This window comes from Dipodomys spectabilis, unplaced genomic scaffold (assembly GCF_019054845.1).
Source record: "Dipodomys spectabilis isolate Male_0828 unplaced genomic scaffold, ASM1905484v1 ptg000001l, whole genome shotgun sequence".
Taxonomy (NCBI): Eukaryota; Metazoa; Chordata; class Mammalia; order Rodentia; family Heteromyidae; genus Dipodomys; species Dipodomys spectabilis.
The window spans coordinates 33,035,859-33,042,880 of NW_024870678.1; positions in this window are offsets into that span (position 1 = coordinate 33,035,859).

The following is a 7,022-nucleotide window of genomic DNA, read 5'->3' on the forward strand; positions in this document are numbered from 1 at the left end:
GAACATCTCTGCAGTTCCTGGGCCTTCTCAGGTCTAAAACTTTTATCCTCTTTGGCTTTAGCTACTCACACCCTAGACTGCATTGTTGTAGAGCAAAGCAGTTAAGCTGGAAAGAGAATGTTGAGGCTCATTCGAAAGACTGAGGTGCAGACTAGGTTAAGTCTGGCTAGATCCTGGGACTCAGAATGCCTGTCTGGATTCTTGTCCTTGCCACCCACTGCTCATCTCTGCTTGATTTTGCTTGTCTGTGCACGTTGGCCTCCGTTCTTCCATTGACAGATGGGCTCCTCCATGCTGACTGGAAAGTGGTCTTTACAGCAGATTGGATGAGAACAAAACCATCTCCAAGTGTCTGTGAGAAATCTCAGAGCAGAGCCAGATCATCTTCTCCTGCCTGTTCCCTCAAACTTGAGCTCTGAACTCTTCATTTTTCTTCTTATTAGTTAGATGTGATGATGCACACCTATAATACCAGCCACTTGGGAGATGTAGATTGGCAGAATCATGGTTTAGGGCCAGCTCAGCCAACAGGTTAGCAAGAATACCATCTCAGTTGACAAGATGGATGTGGTTATACATGCCTATAATCCTAGCTAAGCTGGAGGCAGAGCAAGGAAAGCAGGTCCAAGGCTAGACATGGACAAAGAGCAATAGACCCTATATGAAAAAAACTCAATGCAAAAAAGGTAGGAGGTATGGTTCAAGTGGTAGAGTGCCTTCTTACCAAGCACTAGGCCCTGAATTCCAAAACCCTAATACCACTCCCCAAAATGTATGCACACACATGTGGGACTTGAACTCAGGGCTTGGGCACTGTCCTGAGCTCTTTTGCTCAAGACTAGCATTCTACCACTTTGAGATACAGCTCTACTTCTGTTTTTTTCTGGTGGTAAATTTGAGATAAGTGTCTCATGGACTTTCCTACCTCGGCTGTCGTCAAACTACAATCCTGAGATAGCAGCCCCCTGAGTAGTTAGGATGACAGGCATGAGCCACCAATGCTCAGCTTTTGTAAAATGAATAAATATATATTATAAATACTGGGTTTTGAATTCAGGGCCTCATGCTTGCTAGGCAGGTTCTCTGCCACAGGGCCTTGTCTGTAGCCCTTTTTTTTGCACTGGTATTTTTGAAATAGGGTCTCATTTGACCAGGTAGAAGAGCAAGCCACAAGAACAGCGATCTGCCTATTTTAGATTTAGTTAAAGGGATAGTGAGTCTGAAGCACTATACCTAGACCTACTGTGGGTATGGAATCTCGTGGACTTTTCTAGGATGTTGGGCACATGCCACTGCAACTGGAGATTGGTTGAGAAGGAGTCCTGAGACCTTTTCTGCCAGGTTTGGCCTTGAACTCTGATCCCTCCAATCTCAGCCTCCCAGGTAGCATAGACGACAGGTATGAGCCACCACCACTTGGCTATTAACAAGAAAGAATTGTACACATCAGTGGCATTCACTGTGATATTTCTGTAATGTACATAGGGTGCAATAATTGAATTCTTTATTTTTTTGTCAGTCGTGGGACTTGAACTCTGGGCCTAGGTACTGTCCCTCAGCTCTTCAGCTTAAGGCTAGCACTCTGCCACTTGAGCCACAGCGCCACTTCAGGTTTTCTAGTGGTTAATTGGAGATAAGAGTCTCATGGAAGCCGGGTGCCGGTGGCTCATACCTGTAATCCTAATTACTCAGGAGGCTGAGATCTGAGGATCACAGTTCAAAGCCAGCCTGGGCAGAAATGTCCATGAGACTCTTATCTCCAATAAATCACTAGAAAACCAAAAGTGGCACTGTGGCTTAAGCGACAGAACATTTGCCTTGAGCTGAAGAGCTGAGAGACAGCGCCCAGAGTTCAAGCCCCACAACCAAAAAAAAAAAAAAAAAAAGAGTCCCACAGACTTTGCTGCCCAAGCTGGCTTTGAACTGTGATCCTCAGACCTCAGCCTCCTGAGTAGCTAGGATTACCAATATGAGCCACCTAATGACTGAATTCTTAAATAAAACATTTACAACCTTTTATTCCTCCCCATCTTCCTCCTTCTTTTGCCATAGCTTTCTTTCTTTCTTTCGTTCTCTCTCTCTCTCTCTTTCTTTCTTCCTTCCTTTATTTCTTTCCCCTGAGTTTCCTTTTTCTCCCTCTTCTCCCTGCCAGTCTTCCTTCTTAACTGGAGCTAACCTGAGCATTAAGGTTATTTCTTCCCATACTCTATCCTTAATGCCATTAACTTCTGTTCCTTTGCCCTTCTGGCTTCAGCTTGGAATGAATCCCAACTACCAATGTTTCTGCTGCCTTTCCTGCCCCACGGAGTGAGACTGGAGAAAATCACACAGAATCACAGCTAAGTGGCATCTCCGCTTCACAGCCCTTGATCTCGCTGAGTCCTTGGCGTTTGCTGGTAGTCCTGTGCTGTTTTCCCGCTTAGGTCTGACTGCCATTTTCTGAAAGTAACTATTACAAATACTCCCCGCACCTTCAAGGCTCTTATCCTGTTTTTTTCCTCTTCACTCCCAGTGGATAATCTCATGTCCGATTTCCTCCGCAAATAGAAGCCATTACAGGAAACCTCTTGGCTATTGAGTCCTAACGTGGTGTTCTGTATTTTCCACCCACCCTTGCCCATCCTGTCTCCTAGTGCTGTTTCTACTTCTGTCTTCAGGGACTGAGTCCCTCCAGTGGTTTGCTTCTCTTTCCATCAATATTTAAACAGGTTTAAGTCTCTGTCATCTGGTGTGGGGGAGTCATCCTGGGAAGAGGGGGCTGAACAGAGAGGGTGAAGGCAGTGAATTTGCCAGTGTACTTCATGTCTGTGCCTTCATGTCTGTGCATGAAGTGAAACTTGCTGAGATTGATTTGGAAAGGGGAAGGGGCACGAGGGAAAATCACAGAACAGATGGGAGAGATCTAGTTATGTCCAAGGCACGTCTGGACATGCCAGAATGAAACTCCATCCTGGGGCTTGAACTCAGGGCCTGGGCACTGTCCCTGAGTGTTTTGCTTAAAGCTAGCACGCTACCACTCGGGCCACAGTGCCACTTCCAGCTTTTTTTGAGTAGTTTATTGGAGATAAGAGTCCTATGGACTTTCCTGCCCAGGCTGGCTTTGAACTGTGATCCTCAAATCTCAACCTCCTGAGTAGCTAGGATTACAGGTATGAGCCACCAGTGCCCAGCTCAGAATGAAACTCTTGCACAACTTGTTTTTGTTTGGTGCTGGTCCTGGGGCTTGAACTCAGGGTAAAAGCACTGTCCATTGGCTTCCGTTGCTCAAGGCTAGTGCTCTATGACTTGAGCCACAGCTCCACTTCCACCTTTTTTAGTAGTTTAGTGGAGATAAGAGTCTCCCAGGCTTTCTGGCACAGGTTGACTTGTTACCGTGGTCCTCAGATGTCAGGAGGAGCTAGGATGACAGGTGTGAGCCACCTGCTTCTTGTACAACTTACAGATGCTCATAAAAATGCGAGAAAAAATGAAAAACCATCACTCCATTTCTCAGCAACTCGCTAGAACCTGTCTTTACAGAAGAGCCCTTTAGAGATGTCTTTCCAAATCCCTTCTTGGGACTTTCCGGGTCTGACCTTTGTCGCCTGGCTTTGGCTCCACCCAACCAACACTCCATCTTTTGGTTGGCAAATCGGTTTTCCTTTTTACCTTTAAAGCCCTTGTCTTCCCTGAGTCATCGGCAGCAGGTGACATTCGCCATTGTTGAGATGTTCGCTTCCTCTGATTTCCATGATGTGACGTTCTACTTGCTTTTTCCCTGTGTGCTTAAGTTAGAGCAACTGCAGTTTAGAAAACAAAGATGAGGTATTCACGTGAGAAGGAGCATGGGCCAGTGCAGGCAGGACCTCAACGTGCCCGTCAGAGCTTGCAGGAGACCGTGGAACCCTCTGGAAACCCGAAGGCAGTTGACGACCCAAGAACAGGGGGTGAAGGGGGCTCTGTCTTCCCCACTCGGGGATAATGCCCATCACTAAAAATGAGAGGTGGAAAATCCACAAGGAAGGCGACACTCACGCTCCCTGCCTGCAGGCCCAGGGTTCTAGTTGAGAAGCAAGCTTAGCGGAGTGTTGCTAAGTGGGATTTAGTGTGGCTGTCACTCCGGGCGTCATTTACACATAGCGCATCTCCTCCTATCTTCCCACAGGGTGATGCCGAATGGCTGGGGTGCTGTGAGGACCCCGTGAAGAATGAAAGCTTCTCTGGGCCTTGCAGCACATATGGGGACCTGGGGTGCACCGAGCCTCCCCAACCCCTTTAGGACTGAAGTCTGTCTGTCTGTCTATCTATCTATCTATCTATCTATCTATCTATCTATCTATCTATCTATCTATCTATCTGTCTGTCTGTCTGTCTGTCTGTCTGTCTGTCTGTCTGCCTGTCTGTCTCTCTCTTTCTCTATATGTATATATATGTATACACAAATATAAAATGACTCTCTCTCTCTCTCTCTCTATATATATATATATAGTAGTGCTGGGGATTAAGTCTGGACCTTGGGCTTGCTAGGCCAGTGTTCTACCACTGAGCTACATGCCCAGCCCAAACTGCCAAGAGCTTTGGCTCCTGACAACCCCCAGCTGATCCCTTACAAGGATCCACCCTGAGCTGAAGGGCCCCCCCCCCCCCCCGACCAAGGCCTTGCTGGTAGGGCCTTCTCTTCAGGCGCTGGCTGGCGGGGCTCAAAGCCCCAGCACTGGCCTCACAGCGCAGGACACGGTGACCTCCTGTCAGCCTTACCAGAGGGCAAGGCCTCGGCCACCACCTCAGGGTGGGGCTCTGTCCCTGCTGCCAACTCCACCTTCCTGCTTTGTCACAGGCCTCAGTCTGAGCGTGAGGTTCTACCCGTGGCCTGCTCTCAGTCTCTGAGTCTTTTCAGGAAACTTGACCTCAGGCAGGCCAAGTCTTTTTGTTGTTGTTGGTCATGAGGCTTGAACTCTGTGCCTGGGCGCTGTCCCTCAGCTCTTCAACTCAAGGCGAGCGGTCTACCGCTTGAGCCACAGTGCCACTTCCAGGCTAAGTCTGAAGATCAAGTCTTAGGTCTAGCTTTAGTGCCTCCTCCTTGCACCAGTTATGAAAAGCCTAGGCCATCTTGGCATCTTTGTCAGTCAAAAGCCAAGACCTTGGAAGTTTTACGAGAGGGTAGACTGAGCTCAGAAGGCCATCTTCGCGATAAACATGTTGTCGATCCACTGTGGAGCTCCTGAAAATTATGTCCTGGCTTGAATTGAGTCCCTGGGTGTGACATGTAGGTGTAGCTCCCAGCAACGAAGTCTAAGAATGCGGCAGTGTGTGTGCAATGTGGGGTGTGCACCTGCGCCACGTCTGCAGGCAGTGGTTTATTTCACTATTAAGGTTTATAAAGAATTTAATCCCTTAATGTAGAGGTTTTAGCAAAGCTATGTTTACCACTGATCCAGGCTTTCAATAAGAATATTTTTTTTTCCCTGAAAGTGGTATAGATTTGAAGGTAATTTTTAGTTTTTGAAAAAGAAAGTCCTGTCAAAAAGGTAGAACAAACCTCTAATAAATGTCTGTTCTGCAAGAAGTGGTTCACGGAGCCTTTCTGTACATGCTGACGCAGCTTCAGAACACAATTCGGATTCTTTCTTTTTTTTTTTGGTCGGTCATGGGGCTTGAACTCTGGGCTTGGGCACTGTCCCTGCGCTCTTCAGCTCAAGGTGAGTGCTCTACCACTTGAGCCATAGTGCCGCTTCTGGTTTTCGAGTGGTTTATTGGAGATAAGAGTCTCATGGAGTTTCCTTCCTGGCCTGGCTTTGAACTGCGATCTTCAGATCTCAGCCTCCTGAGTAGCTAGGATTACAGGTGTGAGCCAATGGCGCCTGGCTTGGATTATTTCTATAATTTTTGAATAATTTAAATTATTTCAATAATTTAAAACATCAATTCTTGCTCTTATAGTTAAAGGTACAGGGCTTAAAGTAATTCAGAAGGACTTAGCGAGGATCATTAAACTGGAAAGATGTAGAAGATGGAACCTACACTCAGTTCTAGACAACCCATAGCTCATTCTTTGTAAATAGGAGTGAGAAAGAAAACTATACTCAAAACAGACTTGATTAGCAAGACTATAATTTTTATGCCCTGGAGAAAGACATTCTAAAGGGTACTCATGCTGCTCATTTTATCTAAAAGCTCCCTAAGGCATATTTTTCTCTTTAGAGGATCCTGATTATCTTAAGTGTTACAGAGAATTGAAAGAAAACTTGGGGGCAGGATTTCACTTTCACCCTTCATGCTCTCCCTTTCCTTGTAATAGTGTTTGAAGGAAGTGGGAGAATTTGAGAGTATTATGAGCTGAATGTCAGGGCTTCTCAAAACTTCATATATTGCACCCCAAACCCCTAGAATGGTTTTAGGGGGTGGTGCCTGTGGGGAATGATTCGATTTTGAAGAGGTAGTCAGTGGGGAGCCCTAGATGGGGCTTTGTTCCCTTATGAGAAGAAGAAACTGGGGTTTGCTGTGTGCCTGCCATGTTGGGACAGAGGGAAAAGGGACTCAGCTGAGTCAGGAGAGAGCTCCCAGCAGAGCCATGCCTCCGACCTCCTCAGACTGACCTCAGACTGCCAGCCTCCAAGACAGTGGAGATATCGCTGTTTAGTTAAGCTACTTGGTCTGTTGTGGCAGTTTCTGAAGCAGTCATCTAAAATACTTCCTGAAGGCCAGGTACCAGGAGCTCATGCCCTTAATTGTAGCTACTCAAAAGATCATAGTACTAAGCTACTCTGAAGATCATAGTACAAAGCCAAATTTGAGAGACTCTTATCTCCAATGCACCACCAAAAAGCCAGAAGTGAAGGTGTGGCACAAGTCATAGAGCTCCAGCCTTGAGCAAAAAGACTAAGGGAGATTGCCCAAGCCCCTGAATTCAAGCCCCGCCCAACACGTGTATACACACATGTGTGCACACACATGCATGAGACTGTAGGAGGCACTTACATTTTGCAGATAATACAGCACTGTCAAATATGTGCACTTTAGATGTGTGTGTTAGGGAAAGAACA